The sequence below is a fragment of the Enhydra lutris genome, unplaced genomic scaffold (assembly GCF_002288905.1).
Source record: "Enhydra lutris kenyoni isolate GAN:26980312 unplaced genomic scaffold, ASM228890v2 scaffoldscaffold57, whole genome shotgun sequence".
Classification (NCBI taxonomy): Eukaryota; Metazoa; Chordata; class Mammalia; order Carnivora; family Mustelidae; genus Enhydra; species Enhydra lutris.
This window is the reverse complement of record NW_019154141.1, coordinates 5,408,505-5,430,829: the sequence shown is the minus strand read 5'-3', so window position 1 is coordinate 5,430,829 and position 22,325 is coordinate 5,408,505. Positions and strand designations below refer to the sequence as shown.

Genomic DNA, 22,325 nt, shown 5'->3' with positions numbered 1-22,325 from the left:
CTGGTGACCCTGGCTGTTCCATCTGGGGGTATGAAAGAAAAAGAAGACTTAGAACCTTTCTGGAAGGTTCCCTGCCTCCTCCTCATGCAAGGATTGCTCAGAAATTATCTTGGCCCATTAGGGGGTCGTCAAAAGTACAGTACATCACAAAACACAGGGTTTGGGGGGTTTTGGGGGGGGTTTTTTGTTTTTTGTTTTTTTGACAGAGATCACAAGTAGGCAGAGAGGCAGGCAGAGAGAGAGAGAAAGGGAAGCAGGCTCACTGCTCAGCAAAGAGCCCGATTCGGGGCTCGATCCCAGGACCCTGGGATCATGACCTGAGCTGAAGGCAGAGGCTTTAACACACTGAGCCACCCAGGCGCCCCACAAAGCACAGTCTTATGAAAACTCCCTCCTCTATCATTTTTTTAAATCCTAAATTACATTGTCTGGCTGTATTCAGAGAGCATACCTTTCACAAGGAAGTACCAGGCATGAACAGGTAAATGGAACAAAACCATGCCTTGCTCTGTCCCCACTCTCCTCCCAACTCTGTGGGGTACCCTGCTGTCTATCTATGGACCAGCTCCCACTGGAACTTTCTCTAACAAATGACATCTGCTACCTTCTGGTGAAGGGTGTTATTATTTTATATTTATATCTATAGAAAATTTGGAACTGTGAGGTTTTTAAAAATGACATTAAGAGAAAAGGCATTTTTCACAACTTGATGTGGGCTTTGGTTTTCAAGATAGCGTTGGGGTTAAGGGGAGGTATGAAGGCCTCAAGGCACAAGATGTATGTTCTGGGCCCTGCTGTATTTCTCACAGGATGTGTGACTTTTTTTAGATCGCTTTATTGAAGTGTAATTGACATACACCAAAAAGCACCGTATTTGAAGTGTACAATTTTATAAGTTTTGATATACCACATCCATGATCAAGGGAGGGAACATATTCATAACCCCCAGAAGTGTCCTTGGTGATCCCTCCCCCTGCTGTCCTTAGGCAACCACCTGTCTTTTTCTGTCACTATGAATTAATTGGATCAAGCCGCCTTACCTCTAATCAACTCACCTAATCTCTCCAATTTACTAGTTTCTTATTAGTAATAAGGAAGTATCAGATTTGATGAATCCATAAGTCCTCTCCTATTTTAAAATCATATGATTTTAGTTTTCAAAGTAGAATGAAACACTCCATCAGCCCCAAGGCTGGCAGAATGGGAACTAGTGCTCCCTGCGATGCCCCTCTGAACTTCAACCAGCCACCCCAAAAAATGGGATTCCATGGAACAGACATTCCAAAGTGCTGAGTCCCCAGATGATTTCATTCATATGTGGAATTTAAGAAACAAAATAGATGACCTTAGGGGAAGGAAAGGAAAAATAAAATAAGGTAAAAACAGAGAGGGAGGCACACCATAAGAGACTTTTTTTAAAAAAAGATTTTATTTATTTGACACAGAGAGAGAGAGAGATCACAAGTAGGCAGAGAGGCAGGCGGAGGGAGGGGAGCAGGCTCCCCGCTGAGTGGAGAGCCCGATATGGGGCTCGATCCCAGGACACTGAGATCATGACCTGAGCTGAAGGTCAGAGGCTTAACCCACTGAGCCACCCAGGCGCCCCCATAAGAGACTTTTGACTCTAGGAAATAAACTGAGGGTTGCTGGAGGGGAGGGGGGAGGGAGGATGGGGTAACCGGGTGATGGACATTAAGGAGAGCATGTGATGGAATGAGCACAGAGTGTTCTATGCAACTGATGAATCACTAAATTCTACCCCTGAAATGAATAATACACTAGATGTTCACAAAATTGAACTTAAATTAAACAATAATAAATTTTAAAAAGTGCTAAGTGCTACCGTCTACATATCCCAACCATTCCTGCCACAAGTGAGCAAGAGGAGTGGGGATGAGAGATGAGAAAGACACACTTTAGGAGAAGAGACCCCAGGAAAATGTATCACTCGGTTCACCCCAGGAGTCTGAGTCTCACTGAAGTCCCCTTCTGATGTCAGACCTGCCGTGCCCATCCTTCAAGGATGCTGAAACCAAGTGCACGCAGCCTGGGGTCCTCTGCTGACACTCGGACTCTCCCCCTGCCTATGTGGGTGGCTCAGGCACCACTGCCTGGGTCCCCAGCCCCTCTCCCTGCTGCCAGCAGCCATCACTGCCTTTCGTGAAAGGACCAGAGGGCAGCAGAGAGCAGATGTCTTTCTTAAGGCTTTCCAAAACAGGAGATTTTTCAAAGTCTCTGCCCCTTCTGCTTTTCTCTTGGTTTCCCCAGGAAAGGCAACGTCTGAAAGGCTATAGCAAGACAGCCCATAAAGGAAATGCAAATAAAATAAAAACATTAGCCCCTGCTAGACTATCTTCTAACATCTATAAGTCCTTTTTATAAAAGATTTTATTTTATTTTATTATTTGACAGACAGAGATCACAAGTAGGCAAAGAGGCAGGCAGAGAGAGAGAGAGGGAAGCAGGCTCCCCAATGAGCAAAGAGCCCAACACAGGGCTCGATCCCAGGACCCTGAGAGCATGACCCAAGCCTAAGGCAGAAGCTTAACCCACTGAGCCACCCAGGCGCTCCTATAAGTCATTTTCTTCAGAGGTTGCATTTGAAGACCTACTTCACCCCTGCTCCTCCCTCTTTGCTCCCATGTCCGGATCTAATAATGTTTTCTCTCTCTTCTTTCTTTTTTCTCCTTTTCTCTCGTTGGAGAAAGAGGGATGTCCAGATACATCACCTGAACCTTGGAAAAGCCAGTTCTGCTTTTCCTTTCTCTGTTTATCATTGGTAGTCAGTTCCTCTGGGTTCAAACCTCAGGCCACCTTACAGACACCAGATTTGGTGTTTTGTAAAAAGTGCAAACCATCCTGGAGCACCTGGGTTGCTCAGATGGTTAAGCATCTGCCTTCAGCTCAGGTCATGATCCCAGGGTCCTAGGATGGAGTCCCGCATCAGCTCCTGGCTCAGTGGGGAGCCTGCTTCTCCCTCTCCCTCTGCTCATGTTCTCTCTCTCTCTCTCTGTCTCAAATGAATAAATAAAATCTTTATAAAAAATTAAAGAGTACAAACCCTTAGGACAAGAAGGAATCCCAGAGAGTGGCTTCTAGTGAGTATGGAGCTTCTTCTTGGGTGATGAAAATGATCTGAAATGAGACAGTGGGTAATGCTGGAATGACCTTGTGAATATACTAAACATGTTGAACTATACACTCTAGAAGGGGCACACTTATGGTCTGTGAATTACACCTCAATTCTTAAAAGTGCAAACCCAGAGAATTAATTTTCCCAAACTATTACTATTATTAGCATGTCCCTCCCTTTCCAAAAGAGGTAGTACCTCCCATTCTCCTCCCTAATAAAGTTCATTCGTTCATTCGTTCAAAAATCAATGTGATTTTTCGGGCATGGTTTCCCTGCTCATCAACACAAGCAGCCTTTTCTAACCAGATCTGAAATGTTCTTTTCCTCCAGCCCGCGGAGGAATTTTTTTTTTCACCATTATGTCTTTTCACCATTATGTCTTTTCTCTTGCTGGGTGTTCTGCTGATAATCCCCTGGTGCCTGTATTTGACAAATGAGATGCTCTCTGCTGCCCTCCGTCAGAATCCAGATCAAGTTGTCCCCCCCACCGCCCAAGAGGATGCTTCTCCCCCCACCCCACCCCACTCTGCTCCTTCTACATGGAGTCTGTGCCTCGCGTTTTCCACTCACAACTTTGGGTTTGCAGCTACTTGCTGCATATCTTACATCCCCTCCACATCATTGAGTTTCACCAGGGATAAGGGCAGCCGGTGGCTTGAAAGTAGCGGTTTCTGGGTTTGGGTTTGGGTTTGGTTTTTTGGCAGGCCCATCTGATTTGCGGCATTGCCCATTGCTGTGGAATAAATACTCCTACTAATGTGACATCAGTGACCACAGAGATACTGGATGGGACTTCTCTGTTAGTTCATGGTGCAGCACCAAAGGATTGCAAAGGATTAGCAAAACCTGAATTGGGACATAGTTACATAAAAAGCAATTAGTGCAGCCACTATAGGAACATAGAGATGGATGGAAGTTAAGATGGACACAGTGATGTTTCAGTAAGGCTTGACTTTAAACTGAACAATGTCTTCTCTTCCTCATCCTTAAAGCCTCCTGCTCCCCTTCACTTGTTTTTTGGTAGAATCCTTTATTCTGAAACCGGTGTCGATACTGACATCCCACTGACCTCAATGTGTACTTAGTAACGAGACTCTCGTGAACGATGCCCCTGCTGGTGATGAGACCACCTTGAAGATGTAACCAACCCGGCTGGCAGCATGGACCAGATTCCAATCCAAACTGCCCAGATCCTGTATATTCCAATAATACCCCGCTCAGTCTTTTAACCCTGCTGGGTCTGCAGTTTGGAAGGCATTAGCCTGCTGCATTCTCTTTTGCCTGGCAAAGCAATAAAACTGTCGTTCCCCTTTATCCCCAAAACTCTGTCTTCATGTTATATTTCAGCTCCAGAATACAGAGGTCAGTTTTCGACAACATTAGGACTCAGTGGGAAAACTTCCTAGCAACTAGAACCGTCCTATAAACTAAATAGGTTATCTCTTGGCCCAGGAAACTGTCATTGGAGTGTCTGGTCTAAGATGCTTGAAGGTGAGGTCTACACCACACTCAGTGGTAAACTATATAACCCAGTCCATCTCTTCCAACTCTAAGAATTTTTGAGTCTCAGATGGGCATGACTCCAAGGCCATATGGCAGAGAAATGGATGTTGTTATGACTCACCCAGTGTCACAGTCAGAGATTTAGGGAATCACCTGTGAGAAAGGTTTCCTGGCTGGCCTGATCTACCCCCTCTGTCCCCCTAACGAAGCCTTCCTCCCTTAGGCTCCCTGTCCGCTTTGCATTATCTGAGTGAATTTTGCATATGAGCATCAGGTTTGCAGGGCCGTATCTGATATCCTGAGGGCAGATATGATCCCTCCAAAGGCAACAGCCATTTCTCCCAACAATCTCCAAGGGAAGAGACACGTTCTAAATCAGGGAAAGGAAACAATAATTCACCAAGTCCGCCTTAGGTACCACTCTGTTGCTGAAACTCAACTGTCCATTCTATGAGAACAAGTCCGTGACCAAGAATAAATGGAATCTGTAATCCCCAGGAATCAGACCATGTTTTGTAGGAAAATTTTTCTGACATCATGTGATTTTTCTCTACTTCCTTGTTATCATCTAGCATTTATTACATTTTCATTAGCTGTTCCCCCTTCCACTGCTCTGTGTTGGAGAATACTCAGTTTTGTCCAACTAAGCCTTTATTGAGCACCGTTTCTGGGGTGGGTATTCCTTAAGCACTAAGATACAGTCCTGCCTTCAGGATATTTCCAGTGGGAAAGAAAGATATAAAATATAATTCTGGCACCATGCAGTGGATGATATTGCAATACACGGGAGGCAGAAGGAAAAGTTAAAAAAAAAAAAAAAAAGGAAGAGTGGTAAGAGCTTGCTTGAGGGCAGACAGTGGTAACAGCGGTACCTAACAAGCATCACTACACCTGCTTCATTCATCAGTCCCCACCACAACCCTATGAAACAGACCACTAGCCTTCATATCCCCATTCGACAAATGAGAAAATGAGACTCACAGAAGATAAATAACAAGCTGAAATCCATGATCCTACTAAGCGGCACAACCAGAGCTGGGAACCTGGCAGTCGGGTTCTGACTTGGCGCCTTACCACCTGGCCACGCTGGGATATCCTGATTGGCCAAACCTGGGTCACGTGCCCACCCCGGAAGTAGATTGAGGTTCCGGTGGTTTCCCACAGAAAAATCATGGTGTTAGAATCAGAAAACAACAACAACAACAACAATAACAAAAAAGCCTGATTCTTCGGCAACCAAAATCAACAGCTGTCCACTGCAGAATCCCTTCAGGACAACAGCTCTTCCTTTCTCTTGGATTATCTGCTTGGGATGAATTTTCCACAGATGGGATCTCAATGATCAGAACCTAAAACACATTAAATGGCTCTTGATAAGTAGTTTTCAACAGGATTGCCTCTTTTCATCCTGTTTGCGCAGAATGAACTTATTTTTACCACACCCTTATCTTTGTCAGATGCTATTGGGTTTAAACCTAGACAATGCTGGGGTACCTGGGTGGCTCAATCCGTTAGGCTTCTGCCTTCCCCGGGGGTCCTGATCAGATGTCCTAGGATCAAGCCCTGCCTTGGGCTCCGGGCTCAGCGGGAAGTCTGTTTCTTCCTTTCCCCCTGCTCCCATGCTCATGCGCGCGCTCCCTCTCTCTCTCTCTCGTGCATTCTCTCTCAGTTAAATAAATAAAATCACTGAAAAAATGAAGAAACTCAGACAAATCTAATTTTACTAGATTCTCTATTTTATTTGCATAGTCTTCCCTTTCTCCTTTTAGAGCAGAAAATCCAAATAAGAGGGTTATATATAAGTTGGTTAACACGAACCTCTGAATCAAGAAATGGGCCAGTTAGGGCCCTGGAGGTGAGGGTAAGGACAGGTGTGCCCACTCATCTCTGCAGTGTTATCGAACAAAAGGGCTGGGTCTGCCAGAAGAAAGGAGCAGCAGGTCCAGCCCCCGCCTGGGGTTCAAGTTCAAAAGGTACTTTCTATGTAAAACCTTTTTTTTTTTAGGGTCCCTTCACCCCTGTTACTGTTTTAAAGTTAGACCTCATGCCAGTAAAAAAGGTATGTGCACCTCTGCTAATTAAAAAAAAAAAAAAAAAACAACAGAGGGGCACCTCTGGCTCAGTCAGTAGAACATGCCACTCTTGATCTCTGGGTTGTGAGTTCAAACCCCACCCTGGGCAGGGAGCTTACCTTTAAAAATATAACTACCTAACTGAATAAATAAAACTAAAAATATAACTAAAAATATAAGATAAAGATAGATTAGATAGATAGATGATTAATAGGTAGATAGCAAGTACTTTTTTTTTTTTTTAAGCTAGAAAACTGTTGAGACATTCCAGGGTCCCCCATTGTGAAAAATCTCCATTTTTCTAAATCATGAAGATGGCAATTCCCATCTGTCTTCCAGTAATGCTGCCAGATGCACACGCGAAAAAGGCCAGTAGGGGGTCCCAAAAACACAGATCGCTGTTCTACCCCGCGGGCCAGCGCCCCCTTTCTTTCCGGCCGTACAGCCGCCGGCGTCCAGACCATAGAGGTCAGGATACCTCCAAAGTCCTAGAGAGGAAACGCGACTCTCGGAAGGCCGACTTCCGCCGAGGGCCTCTTCCGGCTTCGCCCCAGCCATTCTGTGGGACGGGTTGGAGGCGGGGAGTGAGGGTTTGGTCCTAAGTTCCTGCCTCAGGCTCGGGACCGTGGGAGGCGGGAGAATTGGGCGCGGGTCCCAGAAGGCGGGTCCGGGGTCCCCGCAGGCCGCCAGCTCTGAGGGACCAAGACGCCGCAGGGTGGGAGGGCTGGGAAAAGGGCTTCCCGGAGGGGCCACCCTGAAGCCGTGGCGTCGGACCTTTTGTCCCCGAAGTGATGCCTCGCGTTCGGCCCCTCGGATACCCAGAACCGTGGACTTGTTTCCTTTCGATGACTTCTGGAGGCCGTCTGGCTTGTAGAAAGTGATGGCGACACCCCAACTGGAAAAAAAAAAAAAAAAAAAAAAAAAAAAGCACGCCGTTTAGGGCCCGTTCCCGCGTACCAGAGAGAACGGCCTCCTTGTCCATTTAAAACAGTTCAGTAACTAAAACAGAAATAAGTGCCTTAGTATTTCATTGTGGCCAGAAAAGGGAAACGGGAGTCGGGTCGAATCATGATGAACTGTGGCCCAGGAATAAGGGGGGGGCGGGGCCAGAGGAGCCCCCAGAGGGCAGTTTGGAAGGAGGTGGGGATACCCTCCCTGCGAGAGAGGAGGGTGCGGGCTTGAAATAAAGATCTCTTTACCGAGGGGAAATGGAACACTCGCCATTGCAGGTTGTTTATGGGATGCAGGCCTGGTTCTTTCTCTTCTTCCGACAGGTCGACTGCCTGAACATTGGAATTCGATTGTCCTTGATTTTATTTTTTTTTTTAATTTTATTTATTTATTTGACAGCGATCACAAGTAGGCAGAGAGGGGGAAGCAGACTCCCCGCTGAGCAGAGAGCTTGATGTGGGGCTTGATCCCGGGACCCCGAGACTGTGACCTGAGCTAAAGGCAGAGCCTTTAACCCACTGAGCCACCCAGGCGCTCCTGTCCTCTATTTTAAAGTGAGGATAAAAAGTATTAATTATAAAAAAAATTAGTGAAGATGATGTCTGCCGTCTCTCCTGCTGTGCGTGATTGTATGGTGGCCTGGGTTCTTTGGTGAAACTTGTTTTACTAGATCGTGGAATACTTCACATCATGGGTTCCACATAATGGACAAAGAAGTTTTGGATCTGAACTGTGCTCTCTTGGCACGGTTAATGAGAGAACACAGAATTGTTCTGAGAAGCCCTGCAGTAATGGAACTTGTCTAACTTTGTTTAGCGTGGTGTTTCTCAAGCATCTGACCACAGAAACTTTTGAGTAACATCCTATTAATATCTCTCCAGTGTGGTTTTTCCCGGAACAGATTTTGGGAAATACTGACAGAGAAACCATTCACCTGGGCGCTGACCAGCTCAGAAGGCACTCTCACTTCTCAAAAGCCATTTCAGAAGGACTTTTTTGAAAATCATCTGGATTTCAGTAAAGACAGTTGCTTGAGAAAATGGTCCATAATTAACAAAGTACTACAAGCCATGTAACATTTGGAATAGGAAGTAAACTCTCCTTGCCTCTCCTCCTACATGTCATGGACAGTAGATAGTATCTCAATATTATTGAGCAAATACTATCAAAATATAATTAAAAACAATGGAAATAATAATCTGGGGAGAAAAAAAACATGAATTGTTCCCAGCGGAAATTCTACACTTAAGCCTTCTTGATGACAAACCAAGGAAATTTATTCATCGACTCCTAGAAGGACCTACTTTAAATAGAATGTTCTAGAAGGACCTACTTTAAATAGAATGTAGCTAAAAACCATGTAAGTGAGTTGTACCTATGACATTCAATGACATTCACTGCAAACTTGCCCTAACATAGAGTAAAATGCAATACAAGTATTGTCTTGAACTTTGCTCAGGATTGCTTAGTTACTGAAGTAACAACAGAAGCTCTTAATGAGGTAGTTTCACGTTTGGCACAAACCTCTGTCAGGGAGAGCTTTGAAGTAACTTCTTAGTATGTTACTAAATTTGCGGTTTGGAGCAAAACGCACCTAAAGATGAGGGTGAGAATAGGTTGGACTGTCCTTGTTCCATTGTGTCGTGCCAGAAACCTAGTTTTATTACTTTGCACAGAGGTAAGAAGGCTCCAGAGGACACACTAATACTAACCAAACTCAATAGGGATTGATGTATAAACCGAGAGTGTGAGTTAATTCCTTTCTAGTGAAAAATACAATCTTCAGTCATCTGGATAATTTTATTTGCGAACAATGTGTTCCTTCTTGAAGGGAGGTCTACATGGGAGACTCTATTGTTACAGTACCATATGTTGTATTGAAGACAAATCAACAAGGAGAATGATATCCAAGTTTAATAGCATCTGGTGTCTTCACCCTACAGATAAACCTGTCAGCTTGGCTGGATATTTATGTTCATGACTAAAAGGCACTCTCTCCTGTGGTGCTAGAGGAAAGATAAAAACTTATTTTTGAACATCCCTTTCAGAAGTCCTCTCCCCATATTCTTTCTCAAGCTAGAGTACAATGCAATTCACTTGGTTTAAGCTTTTCTGTTTACAGCCTCTATCCAGCTGTGCCTCCCTGAAGTTGCTCCCAGCTCACCAAGTTTGGATTTGGGGTCTGTGTAGATAGTCTCTTTGTCCTTTCCATTGATGATTGATTTCATTCTATATATTTGAACTCTTTCTGAAGTTGAAGTACTTATTGGCCCTCTTGTTGGTTCAAAAGCTTAGGAGCTTCCTGGGTGAAATCTGGAACTGTTCCCCATGCACAGAGCACAAGGAGAGACCAAAGAAAAAGGCCAACCCCATATTAGTAGGTAGTGGGTCTAATATGCAAGGCTTGTCTCGGGTGGATATAAGACAAGTAAATCTCATCCACCCACCAGAATCTTAGAAGTTTGCATTAGGAGCCTTAATGGGGTTCGGTCCTGTGTGCTGTCCAGATTAACTCAACACAAACTGCTCTCTCAAAGCTACGTCCTTGAAAATGACTCTCACCATGGGAACAGCAGGCAGAATATAAACTTCAAGGATGGGAGGGGTGAGGAGCCTTCAATTGCCCAGGTCCAGCCTAAGGGCCAACTGGTGACCAACGTCCACTTGATGACTTCCTCCAACACCCATTTAACCCATCCAAGAACCAAAACCTGTATTCATGTATTTAATAATCTCCATTCCTCTATGACACTGTACTTGGTGTTAAGACTAACTGCAGATAATTTTCTAATCAAATAGGACCCTTCAATTCCATTGGGTACATAGTCAAAATTTGTCCCTTATTGAGATATTAGAGCTATAATTATCTAGAGAGCTCTTAGGTATTTTCTCCACTTCTAATTATAAATTCCAGTAGTGACCGGCTTTGTGTACATTTTATATATGCTCCCAACAGCAGCTGTCATTTATCTACATTGGTCTTAATTTGGTATACTTGAAGAGTGACCCAAAAGAGGAATTTAAAGGAATTTGAAGAGCTAGCTCTTGGGGTTTGAGCTCAACAGCACCTATCTGTGACAAATTAATAATTATAGGACTGAAGAACTTAAGGTCCCCAAGCTCCACCTGTGCAAGAGGAGGGTGGAAAAAGAAGACTACTGGGGGGCGGAAATGCAGCCAGGAAAATAGCACCAGGCCAGGCAAGAGATCTTACATCAGCGCTTTAGAAAATTCTCATACCAAGTTAAGTCAACAGCCCATGAGATTTTGAGCAGCTCCGAGAGCTGTGTCATGAACTGAGTCCAGACATTTACACAGAAGAGCAGGTACCAGAGCTGCTCACATCACAGTAGTTCCTGTTATTCTGCAAGAGGATGCCAGACTCCAGTGGGAACAGCACCTACCAAGTGCAGAAGGAGCTGCCCTTGTTCTAGAAGCTCTTGGGGAGATTCAGGATAACAGGTAAGATGCAGGAGATTTGAGCATGTAGAGAGTTGGGGAAGGGTGGCACAGAGGGCTGGGACCACCAAGCCAGAAGCGTAGTCCCAACAGCGGTAGACGGGATCCTAAGATGGTCTCTGCCAGGCTGGACTGAAAATCTTGTCTCTCCAATCCAACTCCCTCAGAGCTTGCCCTACAGCTTACTGTCCTTGGAAATGAGTGAAGATTTGGCCTTGTCGCAAATCTGACACACAGCTCCTAAACACTTGGCATCTCAGCAGTGTTAAGAGTGTCTTTTGGATGCTGAAGAGATGGTTGGTGGCTGGAGGCCCTCAGGGCTGGTCCCCAGAAAGACCAAGGCTTGACCAGAAGGTTGGAAGTTTCAGCCCCATCCCCTGACTTCTAGAGTGAGGAGAGGGGCTGGAGTCCATCAATAATGTCTAGTGATTTAATCAATCATGCCTATATAATGAAACCTCCATAAAAACCTCAAAATGATGGGCTCAGGGAGTTTCAAGGTTGGTGAACACATCTAGGTTCTGGGGAGGGACTCACCCTGAGAGAGCTTGGAAGTTCCAAACACCCCACCACCCTCCTGTACTTTGCCCCGTGCATCTCTGCCATTTGCTTGTTCCTAAACTGTATCCATTATAATCAACTGCTAATAGTAAGTAAAACGATTTGTGAGTTCTAGGAGTTGGTCTAGTGAGTTATCCAACCATGTGCTTGGGGATGCTGTGGATTGATAGCCAGTCATCGGAAGTACTGGTGACCTAGGACTTGGACGGGCATCTAACATGGGGACAGTCTTGTAGGACTGAGATTGTAAACCTGTGGAGTCTGATGCCAACCCCAGGTAGTGTCAGAACTGAATTGAACTGTGAGACACCCAGTTGGTGTCGAAAAACTGATTGGCGTCAGAAAAGAAAACAAAAAACAAAAAGCCCCATTCTTGAATACAGATGCAAAATCTTCAATAAAATATTAATAAATAAAATCAAGCATCCGGGGTGCCTGGGTGGCTCAGTCGGTTGAGCGTCTGACTTCAACTCAGGTCGTGATCTCAGGGTCCTGGGATGGAGCCCCATGGCAGGCTCCCTGCTCAGTGGGGAGCCTGCTTCTCCCTCTGCCCCTCCCCCCACCTCGTGCATGCGTGCAAGTGTGAGCTCTCTCTCTCTCTCTCTCTCTCTCTTAGATAAATTAAATCTTTAAAAATAAATAGATAAAGTAGATAGATAAAATCTTTTTAAAAAAAATCAAGCATCCAACTAGGGTTGCAAGGATGATTCAATATTCTAAAAATCAATCAAGATAATTCATCACAGTAGAAAAAAATTCATTAAACTTCAGAGATGCCTTGTTTTGTTGTGCTGCATTTGATTCACATCACAGATGCTGTGTTTTTCACAAATTGAAGATTGGTGGCAACCCTGAGTCAAGCAAATCTTTTGGCTCTGTTTTCCTAGCAGCATTTGGTCACTTCATGTTTCTGGGTCACATTCTGTAATTCCCATAAAATTTCAGACTTTTTCTTTTTTTTTAAGATTTTATTTATTTATTTGAAAGAGAGAGCACAGAGGGAGAAGGAGAGAGAGAAGCAGACTCCCCCACTGAGCAGGGAGCCCGACGCGGGGTTTGACCCCAGGACCCTGGGATCACGACCCAAGCTGAAGGCAGCCACTTAGTCAACTGAGCCACCCAGTCCCCCCTCAAACTTTTACATTATTATTATATTTGTTACAGTGATCTGTGATCAGTGATTACCACTCATTGGAAACTCAAATGAGAGTTAGCATGTTTTAGCCATAAAGTCTTTTTAAAATAAAGTATTTTTAATTAAGATACATACATTGTGTGCAAGCATAATGCTCTTGCACATTTACAAGGCCACAGTATAGGGTAAACATAACTTTTACAGACACCGGGGAACCAAAAAATTCACTTGACTCGCTTTATTGCCATGTTTGCCTTATTACAGTAGTCTGGAACCAATCTCAAAATATCTCCAAGATAGGCATGTCTCTGGATATACACATAAAATGATGACTTTGGGGAAAGTGATTTAAAAAAAGTGACACTGAATTCATCTTGCCTTCCTCCCTCCCCCTGAGTTTTGTCCCTCCAATTTGGATTAATTTGTAGGGAGCTGGAGTCTCTGATGGCCCTTGCCTATGCCATCGACTATACCACTTGTCATGTTACAAGGGCCCTTGAGTCTGTAATCACAGCACCCCGTGGCTTTACACGTTGCTCCCCATCTCTGGCTCTGCGTCTTTTACTGACTCTTCAGTCTGCAAGACAAAACAGATGGAGGCTGACAAGCAGGTACTACTGAGTGACTTATCGCTGTAGTAAGTACTCCCGTAGGTACCAGACGGACAGAGAGGAACCAAGGTTCTCACCAAATGTCCCAGTGCGGATAAACGGCAGGACTGAAATGTGAAATGTGAACCCAGTCAGTCCCGTTCCAATATTCATCCTCTTAATCATTCCATGTCCCTAACTCTACAGGCACGTAAACCAGCCAGCTAAGCTAAGCGCTGTCAGACAGATGTAAGGTACCCATACCATCAAAGTACAAAGGAAAGTGATTAGTTCTGAATGGGTGTGGGTTGATTCTGGAAAGCTTTTTTTTTTTTTTTAATTTTATTTATTCATTTGACAGAGATAGAGATAGCAAGAGAGGAACACAAGCAGGGGGGAGTGGGAGAGGGAGAAGCAGGCTCCCCACTGAGCAGGGAGCCCAACTCGGGTCTTGATCCCAGGACCCTGGGACCATGACCCGAGCTGAAGGCAGACGCTCAACCGACTGAGCCACCCAGGCGCCCTGGAAAGCTTTTAAAGAAAGAAGTAGCAGGGCTCTCGGGTGGCTCAGCCAGTTAAGTGTCTGCCTTCGGCTCAGGTCATGGTCCTGGGGTTTTGGGATCAAGTCTCCGGTCGGGCTCCCTGCTTAGCTCACCATGGAGTCTGCGTCTCCCTCTGCCCCTCCTCCCACCTCTCCTGTCACTTGGGCTTGCTCTCTCTCTCTCTCAAATAATAAAATCTAAAAAAAAAAAAAAAAAAAAAAGAGGTAGCATTTAAATAGGGACTTAGAAGGTGAAGATTTGGGCAGAAGATAAGGCTGTATTAGGACAGACTGGACCGCACTGTGGAATCAAAAACTTAACACAACAAAGATCTATTTCTCTTACCCAAATGCAAATTCCAGTGGGCCATGGTCCAGGGCATTCTGTCAAGGTCCTGACTCTGAGATCCAGGCCGCCGCCACCATTGGTCCTGCCTTCCAGCACCTGCTTTCCTGATCTTGATGCAGGGAGAGAGACAACACTGAGGGGTGTACACACCTACATTTCACCGCTTTCAGCCCGGGAGCCACACACATCCCGTCTGCTTGCGGTCCCCTGGTTCTAACAGGAGAGCACGGGGTGAGAACGCCTTGCCTCGCCGCAGGGAAAGGGGGCATCCCAGACTGGGGGAGCAAACGTGTGCAAAGGCCTGAGAGCACAGAAAGGCATGGTGTGCATGGGGGAAAAACAGAGGGATGCAGGACCCAGAAGACTGTGAATGTCATTTCATAATGTGTATCGGTCTCTGCCCTAGAGCAAATGACCATCAACGGGGATGGGCAGTGTGGCTTAAACAACAGAAACTCATTTTCTCTTGGGTGTGGAGGCTGGGAAGTCTGCGATCAGGGTGTCAGCAAAGTGGGTTTCTTCCAGGCTTCTCTCCTTGGCTGACAGGTGGCCATCCCTCTGCCTAGTGTCCCGTGTGTCTCTCTGTGTGTCTTAATCTCCTCTTATAGGAACACCAGTCACACTGGATGAGACCCTACCCTACTGGCCCCATTTGAACTTAATCACCTCTTTGAAGGTTCTGTCTGTCAGGAACTCAATGTTTGTGACCCTCCCCCTCCCCATTTGGACGGTGAATCTCTCAACCACCAGGAAGGCTGTATTTAGAGACGGGGCCTTTCCGGAAGTCATTAAGGTTAAATGAGGTCAGAATGATAGGGCCATGCTCAGAGAGGATTCGTGCTTATAAGAAGAGACCTGAGGGCCCCCTCTCCTCTTTCTCTCTGGGGTCTCCTGCGGACCCAGCCAGAGGGTCGCTGCCTACAAGCCAAGGACAGAGTTGTCAGAATAAAACCCACCTTGCCAGCACCTTGCTCTCCCGCCTCCAGGACAGGAGACAGGACATTTCTGCTGTGGAAGCTCCCCCAGTCGGTGAGATTTTATTTTGGCAGCCAGAGCAGACTAAGATAACATCCAAATATAGTCACATTCTGAGGTTCTGGTGGTGAGAACTTGAACACGGACTCTGGGGTTGGGGGGGGCGGACTCGATTCAGCCCGCAGCCCCAGGCCACTGGGAGCTCTCAGGAAGGAGCATCATCATTTGCCTTGGTTTGTAGACGGTAACGAGAAAGGGGGCGTGCAGCGGTGGGGGCCCCAAGAACTGGTGCTAGCTGCGCGGTCTGGGCCATTGCAGCAAGGACAAGACGGGGTGCAGGCCAGAAGCACCTGCAGGTGTGGGCCCTTGTCCTTGGACACCGGGGACAACTTGGTGAGGGAAAGAGAACAGGATCCCAGGCTTTCCAGCCTCCCTGCCAGGCAAATGGAGGCATCTGGGTCCAAGCTAGGAAACCCAAACGCAGCAGCCTGTTTGGGAAAAGCAAGACTGGTGGGTGCTGGTCTGCCAGAAGAGACGCCCAGAAGCATCCAGGAGATGTCTGGACCTCCAGCCTCAGCCTCCAGCTCCAGGGAGGGAGGGGAGAGGGCATCCCAGGATGCGAGCACAGCCCAAGCAGAGGGAGGGACGCAGGAAGTACCCGGGTTGGTGCAGATAACCACAGTGAGACGGAAGGTCTTTCCTCACCATCCCCATAGCTGCCGGGTCTGGCCTGCCACATCTCCATCTGGAGGACCCCTGCCAACCATGGCTCCCTCTTGATTGAACTCTTTCAATCCTGCAGTAGCTTTTCTATTTTTAACGTGTTTACTCATTTGAGAGAGCAAGAGAGCCTGAGCAGCAGCAGAGAGAAGTAGACTCCCCCTGCCCCCGCCCTCAAGCAGGGAGCCCAACACGGGGCTCAATCCCAGGACCCCAGGATCATGACCTGAGCCGAAGGCACACGCTTCCCAACTGAGCCACCCAGGTGCCCCTCTGCCGCAGCAATTTTCCTGCTATTCATCCCAACTCTGTGCAACACTGTACGAGCCCTGAGTTCACAAAGCCCTTTCAGTGCCTGAATGTACCCACGGTCCCAGTGGGACCACTGGTCTTCCCTGCATCAAAGAAGCATTCAGGGTCAGCTGTGTGACTCTGAGCCCATCACCGAACCTCTCTGAATCTCTGCAATTTTATCCACTGAGGGAAAAAATGTAATTCCTGTCCCATCTATTTAAAGGGGTAGCTGTGAAGAGCAAATGAAAACATTGACTATGAAACAGATACACTCTAAGGCAACACAGAAACAGTGACAGCTGGGGTGGGGGGGTGCCAGGGACAGAAGTTATTGTCACAATCTGCCCTTCAGGGACCAGTCAGTAAAGCTACAGAAGAAAAACATAGCCGGACAACCTAATCCGAGAGAAATGTAATTGAATTCTTCTTATGGATCCAATTCCACGATTGCTAAAAAGATACAACATAATCTTTGTCTTCCGGGAGCTGGGGTAGCAGGACAGCCAGAGGTCAACACAAAGCACAGAAGAAAGTGTGCCCCACGTGGACCTCAAAGGGAGCCAAGATGATCAGGATGGTCAGGGAATGCTTCCTGGAGGAAGTGGACTTGGAAGGAAGCCCGTGATGCGGCCAGGTAGAGAGGAAGGAGGTATACACGGACCCGGCTGCTTTGGAAAGAAGAGTTGAGCAGGGGAGCCCTGAACTGGAGAAATTCTACGTGCCACCCCCTACTCAGAAGTCAGTGTGGGGGGCAGGGGCTGGGATTCCTCTTTCCTTCTGCTGCTAAACCAGTATTTGCTGCTGAACCACCATCCTTAGATAGGGGCTGGAATCAGGTGCATTGTCTGTTGAAACCATTCCAGACGCAGTGCCTGCCACACGTGGGGGCCCACGTGGCACCCAGGGCTCCTCGTGCAAAGCTGACTGCACACTTCATCTGCAGGGACACTTTCTGGGCTCACAGATGGCTCCGGAACCGTGACAGCATCTTGGCCACTGGACCAGCCAGGGGCCCTCAGCAGCAAGGGAGCAGAGGGGCTGGGAGGAGGCTGCATCTCCTGGACATCGGGGGCCTGGGGGAGCCACCGACTATGGGGGTCCCCTCCTTGTAGCAGCAGCCAGAGGTGCCTTCTTCCCCAACACACACACACACACTGTTAAGCTAGAGTTAGTTTCTAATGACACGGCTGAATACTTCCTCCTTTACTCATAACTTCTCAGGTTATAAATAACTTTTACCAAAAATACTACATTTCACTGGATGAAATGCCATCTTCTTGGTAGAGGGTCAGGGTGGAGGGTAGGGGCGGGGGATCCTAGGTAGCAGATGGAGGAGCTTTTACTCATGGGGCCACTTAGAAATTGAAACTTCTCTGATAAAAATATCCAGCAGGTTCCTTTCTTTCCCTTTGTGTTTAAAAAAAAAAAAATGCGTCTATGAAAAACTTTTGAATCTAACCCCCAAAGATCAATAAGAACTATTTTGAAACACCCAGGAAAAAAGAGGCAGATTTCTTGCCGGCAAGGAGGTCCCACTGTGTACGAAGGGAGGTTTTGCCGGGGAGAGGGGAGTGTGTGTGTCCCACGTATATGTTTCAGGAGTTGTTATGGTCTGAATATTTGTGTGACCCTAATAGTCATAAGTGGAAACTTAAAATCCAAAATGAATGAAGAACAGCCTTGAAAATTCCCTAAGCGGGAAAGAAAAAAAAAACAAAACAAAACCAAACAAAAAGCCAGTGTAGTTGTACGAAGACTGATTTGGTTTATTTTGCAAGGCTAACTTGACCTGGGTTGTTTCTTGCTTACATCTCTGGAAATTATAAGCAAATGTGAACTGTTGCCCCCGGTTGATGTAAGGTAAGCACGGCCGACTTCCTTATCATTTAGGAAAATTCTCATATTAAAACCAATCCCCCATAAAGGATTAACTCACTGTCTTCACGCATTCTAAGTTGTTTTTGAACAATATGTCCCTGAGCCTCATTCCATGCTTTGGTCTGAGTGCTCCTGTTTTGCAAAGTGTCTTTTACCATCAACTTTTACTAATTACTATCTCGGTGATTCATTAGTTTTATTTCTGCAAAGTCTTCATCAATGAGATTAGCGACCTGAGAATCAAAGAGACCCCAGCGAGCTCTCTGGCCCTTTCCACCATGTGAGGACACCGCACGAAGTATGGGGCTGGGAAGAGGGTTCTCACCAGACCCAACCACGCTGGCGTCTCAGACTTCCAGCCTCCTGAACTGGGAGAAATAAATTTCTGTTGTTTATAAGCTAGCCAGGCTGTGGTATTTTGTTCGAGCAGTGTAAGCTGTCTAAGACAAGAATCTTTCCATTTGGGTCCAGAATAATTTTCCTCTGACCTTTTCCAACGTAAATTCACTTAAGTGGTTCCTTAAAAAAGAGTGATCATAAATCTAACATGTAAAATGTAGGACCGACTCCCAAAGTCTCAGAGAGGTGATCTTGGCCATCAATAAAAGAAAGTGCACACGCATGCACACACACACACACACACACTTACACACTGCTGTCCAGACCACAGCCTCCTGGCTCCCTAGAATCCTGACTTCTCCACGACTAACTCCTGAGGTCACAAATAAAAGCTGCAAGAAAGCGGTCGTCCTTGGCTTCTCTGACCCCACAACGAGCCTAGTGTTGCCCTTCACAGAGTCCCGCTGGCTGAGGTAGGACATCAGGCACTGCTGAGAATCCAGACGGTCACTACAAGCCCGTCAGAAGCAAGAGTGTCCAGAGCCCGTCCACCCACGCTCACGGTTTCCCCCCATGTGAAGTGGCTGTCACTCTCCATAAGGTGTCAGAGAGCAGAATGTTCCTATAAATCAGAGAGGGCTTCCTGGCGACCAACCTATCGTATCCTTCGTTGTGCAAAGACGTAACAGGGTCCCAACCACCCTACTCTGTTCTCCAGCAGGGTTCCTGTCCTGTCCCGTCCCGTCCTGTCCACTGCCACCAAGCACAGTCTGTAGGCCCGAGTCCTACATGCCTTGCTAGCTGTGTCCAGCCCCCAAAAGTCCTCACTTCTGTTACATTCTCAACAACCACTGAGAACCTTTCCCAAGTATTCCAGAACCTCGCTCTGGAAAGAGAACTGCTGGATGGCCAACACCATCTGACTCCAGTCAACAACAGACACACAACGGATCCCCAGCTAACTGCATGTCCTCCTGCTCCCGTGTCCCGTCCCCTTCTGACACCCCGTCTGCCTCAAGAACACCCTCGCGCCCTTCGAAAGCCAGCTGAACCACCACAGAACCTTCCAGAATCCTTTCATGATACTGCACCCAGGATACAGTGAATGTGCCTGCATAGGCACTTCCTCTACCTCCTAGTGTCTGTCATGGCACCTGTGATGAGGCACGAGATTGGTGTATATGGCTGTCTCCCCCTACTAGACTAGAAGCCACTTGTAGGCAGGGATCAGGTCTCAAATGTCTCTGCCATCCCAGCATCTAACGATGTCTGAAACACAGGAGATCCTCCGTGTGCGTGTGCTACGTGGAGGCATATACATATATATATGCTTTCCAAGCAATTTTAGGGTTTTTTTTATTCATTTATTTGACAGAGAGAGAGAGAGAAAGCACACAAGCAAGGGGGAGAGGCAAGCAGAAAGAGAGAAGCAAGCCCCCCGCTGAGCAAGGAGTTCAAAGCCGGGCTTGATCCCAAGGACTCCCAGATCATGACTCAAGCCAAAAGCCCAACCAACTAAGCCACACAGATACCCCTCCCCAAGCAATTCTAAATCTGTCCAAGCCTTCTTAAGATCCCTACTCCTTGTAGTCCTTGCCCAGGCCCAAAAGCCTCCCTAAGTTGAACAGAAAAACACTTTAGAGGCCTGGAGGAACATTTTGTCTACCTCACCCCTAGTTGGCCAGAGCTGCCAGGACACAGAAGATAGGCTGGAATCAGAAAAGAGCCCTGTGGGTGTCAGGGGCCACATCAGGCTGCCTAGCCACACTCTTCTGTCCACTGTGTGTCATTGGCTCACTGCCCCCAGGCAAAGTTCCTGGACTGTAGACTTTCTACCTCTTTCTTTCTGCCACATCTTTCTTTTTTCTTTTTTTTTTTTTTGAGAGAGAGAGACAGAGGTGGCAAGGGGCAGAGGGAGAGGGAGAATCTTCAGCAGGCTCCACACCCAGCACAGAGCCTGATGCAACTCGACCTCACGACCCTGAGATCATGACCTGAGCTGAAACCAAGAGTCAGCAACTTAACGAACTGAGCCACCCAGGCACCCCTCTTTCTGCCACATCTTAAGCAAGCCCAGCAGCCCTCCCTGGTGGGGTGCCAGTCACCACATCCTGCAACAGAAATCAGAAGTGGGTAGCAGCAGGGGCTGGCGGGCCTGTCTACCTGAGAGGTGCTCTGTGCCTGAGATGGGGACACGGCAGTCGGAGGAGAAAGAAGCAACCTCTGACCAGTAACCTTTCTCCCGGTCCTTGATAAGCCTGTCACTTTCTAGGCAGCTAGAGTTGTGGTGAACACAGGAGGACTTGGGTGAACTCTGTAAGCTCCGGGAAAAGAAGACATCCTATCTTTCCTCTCCTTCACATCAGGCTGGTCTCTTGACCTTGATTTTGAGCTTGAATCTGACCACATCACTCACCTGCTCCAAACTCCTCAGTGGCTTCTTCTGGGGGAAATCAGGCCACCTCTGAAAGGCACAGGAGATGGGTATGATCCGTTGTGGCCTCCCTGTCCAGCCTCACACTCTCCTGGTATAATAAATCCAGCAATATCAAACAACCTGCCTCCAACACCAGACTCGCTCTGGCCTCTGCTCTGACACACGCCACCCCCACCCCCTGCGGCTTCCCTTCTGCACTTCTTGGGCAGAAATCCCTTCAGTCTCAGCCTCAAGGCTCTCTCGACTTGGGGTGCCTCACACAGGATTGGAGACTCCGGCCCACTGCAGGCAGCACACTTCATGTTTTTGCTGTCCTACTGAGACCAGTTTCACCAAATTGCAGCAGTTCTTCCAGTCCTGGTCCTCAACAACCCGTTCCCTTACGTGTAAAATTGGGGGAAATAATGGGACCTCATAGTGTTGGTAAGAGGGCTGATCTCGGGAAGCAGCAATAGGTAGCTGGGTTAGGGAGCCAGGGGAAGGAAGAAGGGCAACACATTGGGCATTCACGTGCAGGTCAGCCTGTGGATCACCGGAGTTGGTGGGAACCGCTGGGGGAAAGGGCGTAGAACAGCCTCGGAACAGTCCGGCCTGAGCTCATGGGAAGCTCTTCACCCTCCGACTTTCCGCCCAAGCACGGCTGACTCTTCAAGACCAGCGGGCAGCTTGCAAACCTGAACAGATAATGTTATTACAACACACGCCAGTTTGAAGACCACAGGGATGCCCTCCACTCCGGCCACACGCCCCGCGCCTCGCCAGCATCTCCGCGGACACTTCCCAGAGTTGGGACCCCGCGCACCTCCCGGGGCCCAGGGCACCGGACCGCGCTCACCTTCTGCAGAAATGCCATCCTGGGCCTGTACTGTTGGCCTTGGTGTCGGATCGTCATCCTGGACCCTGGATGAAGGCACCACCAGAAGCCGAGCGGAGCGCAGGAGAGGAAGCCCCCGGCCAAGGCGCCCACATGCCGCGCACACGCCCTGGCGTTCCCGGGGAGGAGGGCGGCCCGAGCGCGGGGCGGGGCGGGTGCTGCGGGCTGCGCCCCCTTACTCTGCCTCGGCACCCCCCCCCTGGAAAGCCGCCGGAATCCGCGCCAGCCAATCAGCGCGCCGCGCCGCGGGCTCATTAGCATGTCCTGCGCTGGCGCCCACCTGCCGCCAGGGGGCGGTGTCTGGTCCTGGAGGGACCCAGCGGAGCCTTGGGTGGTGACACCTGCGTGTTCGGGGCGCCGCGAGTGGGAGCCTCTGTCGCAGAGAGCGAGCCTTGGAACGCATCCCTGAAACCTGGGGAAGTGAAGACAGTATACCGCGGAGTCTGGATCCCTGGCTAGGCTGCCACCGAGTCACTGCGTGGCCCTTAGCAAGTTGCTTCATCTTTCTGAGCAT

The 22,325-nt window shown here is 47.8% G+C and overlaps 1 long non-coding RNA gene across 1 annotated transcript; it reads right to left on the bottom strand.

Moving 5' to 3' along the window:
- Nucleotides 1-12,902: 12,902 nt before the first annotated feature.
- LOC111158203 lies at nucleotides 12,903-21,940 on the bottom strand. The gene is made up of 4 exons (XR_002641339.1): nucleotides 21,773-21,940; nucleotides 20,917-21,611; nucleotides 14,292-14,403; nucleotides 12,903-13,391 (listed from the first exon to the last, which is right to left on the bottom strand). It is a non-coding gene; the product is annotated as an uncharacterized LOC111158203 (long non-coding RNA).
- Nucleotides 21,941-22,325: the final 385 nt, after the last annotated feature.